General features: G+C 41.7%; 1 pseudogene; it reads right to left on the bottom strand.

The window, feature by feature from the left end:
* Positions 1-5704: 5704 nt before the first annotated feature.
* On the bottom strand, positions 5705-9146 carry LOC101430018 (cholinephosphotransferase 1 pseudogene; annotated as a pseudogene).
* Positions 9147-10292: the final 1146 nt, after the last annotated feature.

The following is a 10292-nucleotide window of genomic DNA, read 5'->3' as shown; positions in this document are numbered from 1 at the left end:
TTCTATTTCAGTCTGAGAGTCATTCTTAAGATGATGGTTTCTCCTCCTTGGGGCTATATGGGGACCCACACTTTCCACCGGCTTGCCCAATGGCCATTTTCTTTGTTCCACCCTCATCAAGCATTTGGGTGTCAACCAAACTCCAAACCTCTCCCTCTAAGAGTATTGGGGTGATTGCCACACCTTACCCAAACTTTGGGTTAGAGTCTTAATCCTCCTAGTACAGTGATGTGAAGACAACATTCTTCCTAACCTTTGGCATACAAGCTCAACCCTCTCATAGCAATGAGTTGACCACCTGGCCTTCCCTAACTTTGGAGGACAGGTTCACCCCTCTCAGATCTGTGGGGTGCTGACCTTAACCACCCTAATCCCTGGGGAATGTGCTCCACCCTTTCTGCACCCAGGGGCAGCCAAACTCTCCCAGAACATTGGGCAGGAGCATCTACCCACTTCAACTGCTTGGGCAAACTCACCCTCTCTGTACACATGGGTGGGGTCCCTCTCTTGGTCCAAGGTGATGTCCTAATTCCAGATCTCAGTTTCCATGGTTTTCCTCTTGAAGTCATTTCCCCTTCAATCTCTTCTTTCCATGTCCCTTTTATTCCAGGCTGATAGTGGTTTTGTTCATACAGCTCTCTCAAAAAGTTTGTTGGTTTAGCATGCAGGAAGCAGGGGTCCACGCCATCAGACAGTAAGACTTTCCACAAGTCTTTCCAACATAAGTGCATCTTCAATACTGATTTACAAGTTCCAAGTTTAGTTAAGTCCTCCAGTGGGGTACTTTCATCTGGGAGCCTGATTTCCAGGGGCTTGAAATTTCCAGAATCAGTTTCTGTTGTTTTTTTTTTTGTGCCTGACTGTTCAGTCCTCAGCATCTCTCTCTCATCTAGCATTTTGCCATAAGCTACAAGCAGAAGCCAAGTCACAATCTCCAGGTTTATTTTGGAAATTTCTTCAGCTAAATACCCAGGCTTGCCATTTTCAAATTTTGCCTTCCATAAAACACCAGGAGTTAATCTTGCTAAGCTCTCTGCAACATTAAAACATGGATCACCTTTCCTCCAAATAACAGTTTCATCATTTACTTCAAAGGCATCATAAAAATTCTCTTTAGTATCCATATTGCTATCAACAGTCTCTTCAAAGCAATTTAGGCCATTTCCACCTAGCATTTCACGATTTCTTAAAAAAAATACCCATTACCTATTCATAAAACCATTCCAGCATTTCAGTAATTGCAAAAGCACTTCCCACTCCTCAGTACCAAATTCTGTATTAGTCAGCCAAAGAGGTGCTGATGCAAAATACCAGAAATTGGTTGGTTTTTATAAAGGGTATTTATTTGTGATAGGAGCTTACAGATACCAGGCCATAAAGCATAAGTTACTTCCCTCACCAAAGTCTATTTTCATGTGTTGGAGCAAGATGGCTGCCGATGTCTGTGAGGGTTCAGGCTCCCGGGGTTCCTCTGGTCTCAGGGCCTCTGTTTTCTCCACAAGGTCAGCTGCAGGCTATGAGGCTCTCTAGGCTTTGCCTCTCTCCACAGGGTCAGCTGTAGACTATCAGGCAAATGGCTCTGTCTCTCTCCCTGGGGCTCCAGCTTCAGCATCAAATTCCAACATCAAAACTCCAACAGTAAAAGCCCTCACCTCTGTCCTTTGCCATGTCTTTTATCTGTGAGTCCCCACCCTTTGGGGGGTGCCCTACTGGCACAATGGGTTTACATGATTACTTAATCAAGCAAACCTCTGAATCCAATATAATCTAATATGCCCAGAGGAAAAGATCAGTTTATAAACATAATTCAATATTTCTTCTTGGAATTCATGAATAATATCAAACTGCTACACTAACCTAGAAGCTGTTGTCACAATAATAGAGTGAGGACCTTCACTAGGAAAGTGATATTGAAAATGGAGGGGGTTGGGGAAGAGATGCACGAGGAAAAGGCAGAATCATTGTGCCTTGGTGATCTACTGAATGTGAGAATGAAAAAGAGTGTTTTCTAGCTTGGAGTTTCTCAGAGAGGTGATATTTTAGCAGATAGGTTTGGGCTTTGTTGCAGGTAGGAAGCTGAAACTATGAAATCACTAAAGGAAAACAGTATAAGTTGAGGATAGAGATTGTCAGGCATGAACCTACAGAATAGATTCTGCCAAAGTTTTATGAGCACTTAAGACCAAAAATCAAAACAGGTCAGTCCATATAGCAAAACAGTAACAGTTTCTTAGTGAACTTACAACCCAGGGAAGCTGGTCCTGGGCGGCTGTAGGATGTTCAGAGTAGTACTCCATGCTGCCCCATAGGCTAAAGGGAATTATATTGGGGTAATAACAAGGAAAGCACAGAGCCAAGTCAGGATTTGCAAGATTGTAAGCATGTCTCTTTGAAGTTACTGACATGTAGTAGGTGTGATTCTAGTTCAGATAACTAACATGCATAGGAATTGCATGTGCGCTTTAAGATGCACCTACATGAGTGGGTGTGTGTATTGCTTTATCAAAGAATTTATGGCTTCTCTGGTTTATGGCCTCACATTCCAACTCTCAAAAAACTCACTCCTACATTCTATAAGCCCCTCTTCCACAAATATCCCTGAGCAGTAATTGATGGGCACATCTGGAGGTAGAATCCACAAGAACAATATAAGATACAAATACTAATACCTTTGCCAGCTAATGTCAAGAGGAAAATTAGTAAAGCAGATCCCCAAATTCCACCCTGTTAGGTTAAAAGGCAATACTATCCAAGACATTCCACTCTGGCAGAAGTTGGCAATTGTCCATACAACCAGGAGTCAGTTTGGTTATGAGTTGCAGCCACTTTAGTTGCCCACTTCAGAAAATCATTTTCTTCTGCCCAAAAGATTAGAAATACTGCATAGGGACAAAATACAAGATGTTTAGTAGGAATTAACATGGAGAGGTCATGATCATTAAGTAACATACAAGTTATAGGACCATCGCCTGACAAGATATTTCCTAACATTGGTTTCTTCCCTGGGGAGGTGTACCAATCTTTAGCCCCCAAGGGTTCTATGGCATCAGGTAGGTCATTATATAAAGGTGTTTGTGTATTAAGACATAATAGGAGTGTGACTTCAGCTCCATCTTCTATAGAGGAAGCTGCTGTAAACTAGGGCAATGAGGATCTTCTAAATACAAAATAGGAGTTATTGCTAATTCCTCTTCCTGTCCCCAAAGATTAAGAATACCTATCTACTTGGCTGGCATTTTCCAGTAAAAGCGCCACCAAATTTGGTGGGTGACTTTGGGTATGGCCTGTGACAATATCAATACCAGTCCCTGTTCTAACTGGCAGAATACCTTGTTCTGATATTACTGTTCTTATTGCTGATGGAGTGCTCTTTGGGATCCTGAAACGTTCATATGCTGAGTTTTGTCCAGCTGACAATGTGCTATGTGTTAGCCTAATTGCTTCCTGTAAATGAGGTGCCCACCCGTACAATGAGTGGTTTGGAGATAACTGCTGTAGCTGTTGTTTTTGTTTTTGTTTTGTTTTTTGCGTTTTTTAAAAAAGACTTATTTATTTCTCCCCACACCCTTATTTGCATTCACTGTGTCTGCTTGTTGTGTGCTGGTCTTCTTTTCAGAAGGAACCAGGAACCAAACTTGGGACCTTCGATGTGGGAAGGAGGCACCTAATCATCTGAGCCACCTCCACTCCCTGCTTTGCTGTGTCTCTCATTGTGTTTTCCTCATGTCTCTTTTTGCATCAGCTTGCTGCACCTGCTCATCACATCAGCCCATTGTCTTGCTCATCTTTTTTAGGAGGCACCAGGCACCAGGCACCAAACCTGGGAACTCCCATGTGATAGGCCACTTCCCTGTTGTTTTAAAATACTATTCTTCCTCTCTATCAGGCCAGTGGCCTAGGGGTTGTATGGCAGATGAAAACGCCAGGCAAATTTCTCTTTCGTGTGCCCAGTCCCAGACTTGGTGATCTGTAAAATGGATGCCTTGGCTGTTGTCAATGTGTTGTGGGTACAGGAAAGTTTCTTGAGTCATTGTATTGTTGAAGCTTGATTTGCTCATCAACACCAGAAAGCCTGCAGAACTCCTGAAGCAGTATCTACACAGGTTAATGCATACTTTTGTCCATTTAACAGAGGAAGGGGTCCTATTAGTCTATTTGCCAGCATTGTCTGGTCTGTATTACCAGGGACACCTGCCTGTATTATAGGGTTAGAGATCCTTCTTTTAAATGCATGTTAACAGGACTCACAGGCCATAAGCACATCATTATATTTTTCTTTTTTGTTTTTTAAATAAACTTCAAAAAACAAATAGATAAAAGGTAGCGTAACAAAATACAGAAGCAATACTTAAAAAAATTCCATCCAGGCACATTTATCTCATTTAACTCTAAAACCAAACTCAATTGTTCATCTAGTGGTCAGAAAGATACATAAATGAGCACAGATTGGTTAAATGATATTTCAAAAGTCTCCTTGTAATGAAAATGAAGAAAAAATGCTTTATCGTGTTCGTATGTCATAGAACTAAATCCCATATTTTACCTTTAGGTTTGATATAGTACCTTCTTTGCTTTTGCTACAAAAATATTACACTATTACTGTTAACTATAGCCTAAAAGTTACATTAGTTGTATATTTTCCATGTGTCACCGTATTCTTAAACCTTGTAATAGACATTTTTGTACTTATATTTTTATTTACCACAATCCTCATCTACTACCAAAATCATTATGTTATACAGTCCTTATATTATCCTCTAGTTGTCTTTCAATTAACAGTAACTTCCCTCTTCTACTCCTTTTAGCCACAATCACATGTATAAATCAGCAGTTATACTCACTGTAATGCACTACCATCTACTCTAATTCCATATATTTATAATCAACCTTATTAAACATTCTACATACATTCAGTTATCAGTTCTCCCTTCTCAACCCACAGTCTGTCTCCTATTAACTGATATTCTCTATAGTTTAACTCCATATTTAGTTCATATCAGTGAGACCATACTGTGTCTGGCTTATTTCACTCAACATAATATCCTCAAGATTCATCCATGTTGTCATGTACTTCGCCAGTTCATTTCTTCTTACAGCTGTATAATATTCCACTTTTTGTGTACGCATTCATTGGTTGACAGGTGCTCAGGTTGTTTCCATCTTCTAGCAATTGTGAATCATGCTGCTATGAATATCAGTATGCAAGTATCTGCTCACATCCTTGCTTTTAGTTCTTCTGAATATATTCCTAGTAGCGGGATTGCCAGGTCATACAGCAGTTCAATATTTAGCTTCCTGAGGAGAGGGTGCACCGTTTTACCAACAGTAAATGAGTGTTCCTGTTTTTTCACATCTTTTCCAGCACTTGTAGTTTTCTGGTTTTTATTTATTTTGATGCTGCAGTTGTTGTTTTTAATAATGGCCTTCTGTAAGGTATCAAATGATATCTCATTGTAGTTTTGATTTATATTTCCTTAATAGCTAGTGATGTTGAGCAACTTTTCATATGCTTTTTGGCCATTTGGATATCTTTGCTGGAAAAATATCTATTCAAGATATTTCTTTTGCCCATCTTTTTTTTTAAGCATTGAAATATTTTATTTGCTGAAATATGTATAACACTTACCTAAATATTAAACAAATGTTTCATATCTCCTTTCATGTAACAGCAGCAACAAGAGATGGCAAGAGTTTGAAAGTCTCTTCAATCCATGTTATTCTAATGATTCTTTGAAGCAAGAACTTGAACTGTGCAGATGTTTGATGACATGAAATCTTGAAGATATTTATATGAAGGTGTCTTGAAATTTGCAGGCACAAAGCAATAAAGTATGCTGTCATATCAAATGAAGCAATAACCATTGCTATCCAGAGAACAATATATTCATCTACAAAATTATTAAAGTATTGATCTAAAAATAAAAAAGCTGGCCCAATAAACACAGTATCTTGAAGGTAGAGTTCAATTTTGGTCATGTGAGCTACCACCCGTTTTTGTGCAACTTTAGCAAAGACACATCTAAACATTAAGGTATAAAGACAAGGATGTTTTTCAAACACATTAGTTGCTGACTTTTTATAGATCACTATTGCCAGTATGATAATTAGTCCAATGTGGAATCCAGGTGACAAGACACTGGTGCCTGCTACAGTAGATCCATTCTTGCCAACACCACCATGAAGGATAACATGGAAATAACTTGAACAGGAAAAAATTGCTCCACCTACTACTCCAAGAACTGGAACCATCTTCCATTTTATTTCTAGAATGGGTATCCGATAGTCCCACATGTTGCTCCTCCAAATGTAGACAACACAAGGACGATTATTAAGGCTACCTGGATTTCAGTTACATCCACTTTTCCAAACCTCAATACGCCTGAAACGTAAGTCTGCCAGTGAGCACAAGAAAACATGAACATCCCAGTAAAAGAGCAGGAAAACAACCAGTCAGGATGGAAAGAGAGTCACAACCATGGTCAAAAAGTTCTCCTAAAGAACAAGAATTTGTTCTTCTGGCTTTTTTCCCATCAATCGCATCCAGTGACTAGTAGAAAAGAAGAGTCCCAGGGCACATAAAAGGAATGTCCAGTATGGTGCCTCCTCGGTGGCGGTGGGGCAGTAGGAGATGAGCACGAGCGTGGAGAGCTGGGTGACAGCGAGGCCGAGGAGGGTGACGGTGTTGGGGGCCATCCACAGCGGGACCCATCGGAGCAGTCAGGTCCAGTGGAGCTGCAGCGGTGGCTGGAGAAAGGAGACGCTGGGGCCGGCGTAGAGGTGCTGCTCCGGCCACCGCAGCTGTGCCTCCCTCGGTGGCTCCACCAGGGCCTTGGCCGCTGTGGGGGCCCTGCCGCTGCGAGGTCCGCGGCCCCGGGGCGCCAGGGTGGTTTATGCCCACCTTTTAATTGGGTTGCTTGTCTTTTTGTTGTTGAGCTGTGTGATCTCTTTATATAACATAGAAATCCAACCCTTATCAGATATGTGGTTTCCGAAGATTTTCTCCCATTGAATGGGCCACTTGCTGTATTTCAAAGGAAGACGTAACCTTTTACCTAATTCCCATACAGTCTTAGGACCCTTATGCCCAATTTAGGATATAGCCAATCTGCTTGGTCACTGTTTTTAATCAACCCATCTAATTTTAGCTCAGGTATCACTTCCAAACTTCCTGGAGGCATGCATGGATTGTAATGTGCCAGATGGTTATTTTGGCATTGGGGCTTTGGGCTTGAACCCAGACATTTTCCCACAGGTATTTACCCCATATGTCTTTACTAACTACGGTCCATTTCTCCTGTTGCCACTGCCCCAACCAAAGTGTCAGACCACAATACATGACCCAGCTATTGGTACATATGGAGAGCAATATAGGCTCATGGACTATACCCATCCAGATGGCTTGTAACTCAGCCCATTGACTGCTGTAAAGTTCTCCTTCATTCATCCAGATGGTGTCAGTGGTTACTTGAACGGCTATCATGTGCCATCAGTGGTGGAGGGTATGGTTGTCCTCCACAAAAACTGTCAGAATACCAGGCATCCTACAATGGGCCCCTACACCCTGTATTATTGATGCTACTTTATCAATGGCAGGGATTGGTGTAGGGGAGTTTGGATTCTCTACATACATAATTGGCCCTTTTAATTTATGTAACTCACCAGATAGTGGGCTAGAAAAGAGAGACCTCCTTTGTTGTAAATAAGCATGCCGTTTTTGTAGTGTGCTAACCTGTGCACAAGCACTTCTGGACTGAATACAAGTGTCTTTGACCATCCACTTATTGCCAAAAATGTTTGCACATTCATTGGCAAAGTCACTCTTATAGGCCTAAGAGCAAGATAGACTGCTAACGATTGTTTTTCAGTAGGACCATACCATTGTTCTGTTCCTTTCCATAGGTGGGACAAGAACCTGAGTAATACTTGTTTCCCAGTTTGTTTTTGCCACATGATCCACCCAAACCCTTCTGGGTAGCTGGCAACATCCAATTTACAAGCTCGCCCGGCTCTAGATGTGTTTTACAGCTATTTTTGTTTGTTGGCATTCTTGCTTGGCCTCAGTGTCCCAATGCCACTGAGCCCCCTTTTAAAACAATCTTTATAATGGTCAATGTTTTCGAGCTAGGTGGGGTATAAAGGATCTCCAGTAATTTAATAAGGCTATAAAAGCTCGCAGTTTCTTTACAGTGCAGAAGTTGGACACATTTGTAATTTGTCTGTGTCCACGGCTGGAAAGACCTTTTTCTTATCTGATCAAACCACCCTTAGGAATTTTACAGACTGTCTGAGTCCCTGGAATTTGGCATTGTTGATGGCCCTTTCTTGGCTGCAGCAGTTTGATATGGTTATGAATTCCAAAAATAAATATTGAATTATGTTTGTAATCTGGTCTGTACCTGGGCATGATTAAATTATGATTAGGACTTTGACTGGACCATGTCATTAGGGTTTTGCGTCCCCACCCCTTGGTCGGTGGAGACTCACAGATAGTAGGCATGGCAAAGGACAGAGTAGGAAGGGTGTTTTGATGTTGGAGTTTTGATGCTGGAGTTTGATGCTGAACCCTTAAGCTGGAGCCCCAGAAAGTAAGCACACAGAGGAAAGAGAAGCCAGCCCCAGGAAGAAAGGAACCCTGAGCCCAGGAAGAAGCAAGCCTTGGGAAGGAAGGAAACTTGAAACCAGAGAGGAGCAAAACCCTAGAAGGGAGGAACCAAGGAAGCCTGAACCCTGGCAGATGTTGGCAGCCATCTTGCTCCAACACGTGAAAATGGACTTTGGTGAGGGAAGTAACTTATGCTTTATGGCCTGGTATCTGTAAGCTCCTACCCCAAATAAATACCCTTTATAAAAACCAACCAATTTCTAGTATTTTGCATCAGCACCCCTTTGGCTGATTAATACATTGGCCAATTAAACAGCACTGTAATTGCGGGGCTGCCCTTTCTAGAGATGTAATACTAATAGAAGTAAGCATAATACAGGCAATATAGTGAAACATTGCAATATCTGGTAGCATTTTCCATTTTGATAGATCAGCTGCCACCATTCTTTGACAGGAATGTCTATCTATGTAGGTACCCTTGTGGCAAAACCTGGAAAGTCAGCTGCTGTCCTCCCCCAGGAAAATGCAAATTGATCTTGGCCATCTTCAGCTAGTGGGATTCCAAAAGAGGCATTTGCTAAGTCTAATGCATAATGGAACTCTCCCAAGTTATCGAGAAGCATTGCAGTATTAGGCATGGCTATGTGAACAGCAGGAACAGCCTTAATTAATTTTCAGTAATCAACCATCATCCTTCAGCTACCATCAGGTTTTTTTTACCACCAACTCTGACCAGGTTTTGTAACACCTTACTGATTTCAGCATGTCCACTAAGAGGTGATATTGTTTGGTATGGGTGACTTTTCTGGGTGGGGGCAGGTACACTGGGGACCAATAAGCTGCACCCCATATAATTGATTTCACTATGCAGATGCAAGGGCAAAATTCACCGGTGGTGGTAAGGTCTAGGTCTTGTAATATATCCACCCCTGATCTATATTTGGGAATGGGAGAATTTCCAGGGGTGAGGCACCTGATTTGCAGTGTTAGGGTAGTTTGCACTATTCATATGGCTTTTCCTCCATTCCCATCTTTCACCTTTAGGGGTCTGGGATTTCTATAGATGAGTGTGCACTCTCTTCCAGTATCAATAAGGGCTACCATGTGCAAATGGTTTTTTGGAGACCAGCGAATAACTGAAGCCTCTGATCAACTGCAGTTGCCTGTATTGGCAGGCAACTATGGCCCCACCCTTGTCTTCAGGGGTAGAGGGGATACACCCTCTTACACTAGACCTACTTTCTCAATGGAGTGCTGTAGGAATGATAACTGGTGGCACAGATTTACACATAGGAAGAGGCTGATATTTGTTCTCCTTAGGCAGCTTTTGCCAGAGTCCTGTGAATACGGCATTAGGTTTTTAATCTATTTTTTCTATTGGGGTGCCTGCAGCAATTAAATCAGCACATAATTATTTAAGGGTTATATGTACAGCTCCCCTCTGCCCCTTCACTTGTGAGGTCTCTTTGGTTACTTTCTTTATTCCTTTCAACATATTTTTTCCATCTCATCCAATTCTGCTATTGCCTGTGTCACTGGGTGAAAACCCTGGCCAATTAGTGGGCTTAAAATAACTACTCATCCCATCTCAGGCTGGAGACACAATTTGGAAGATTTTATCCTTCACACCAGTTATGAATAACTCATCATCAGGTCCGCAAAAGTGTTCTGCATATGTTGCATGCTTCAC

Source organism: Dasypus novemcinctus, chromosome 3 (assembly GCF_030445035.2).
Source record: "Dasypus novemcinctus isolate mDasNov1 chromosome 3, mDasNov1.1.hap2, whole genome shotgun sequence".
NCBI lineage: Eukaryota > Metazoa > Chordata > Mammalia > Cingulata > Dasypodidae > Dasypus > Dasypus novemcinctus.
Note: the sequence above shows the minus strand (reverse complement) of the source record. Positions and strands in the feature narration are given on the sequence as shown.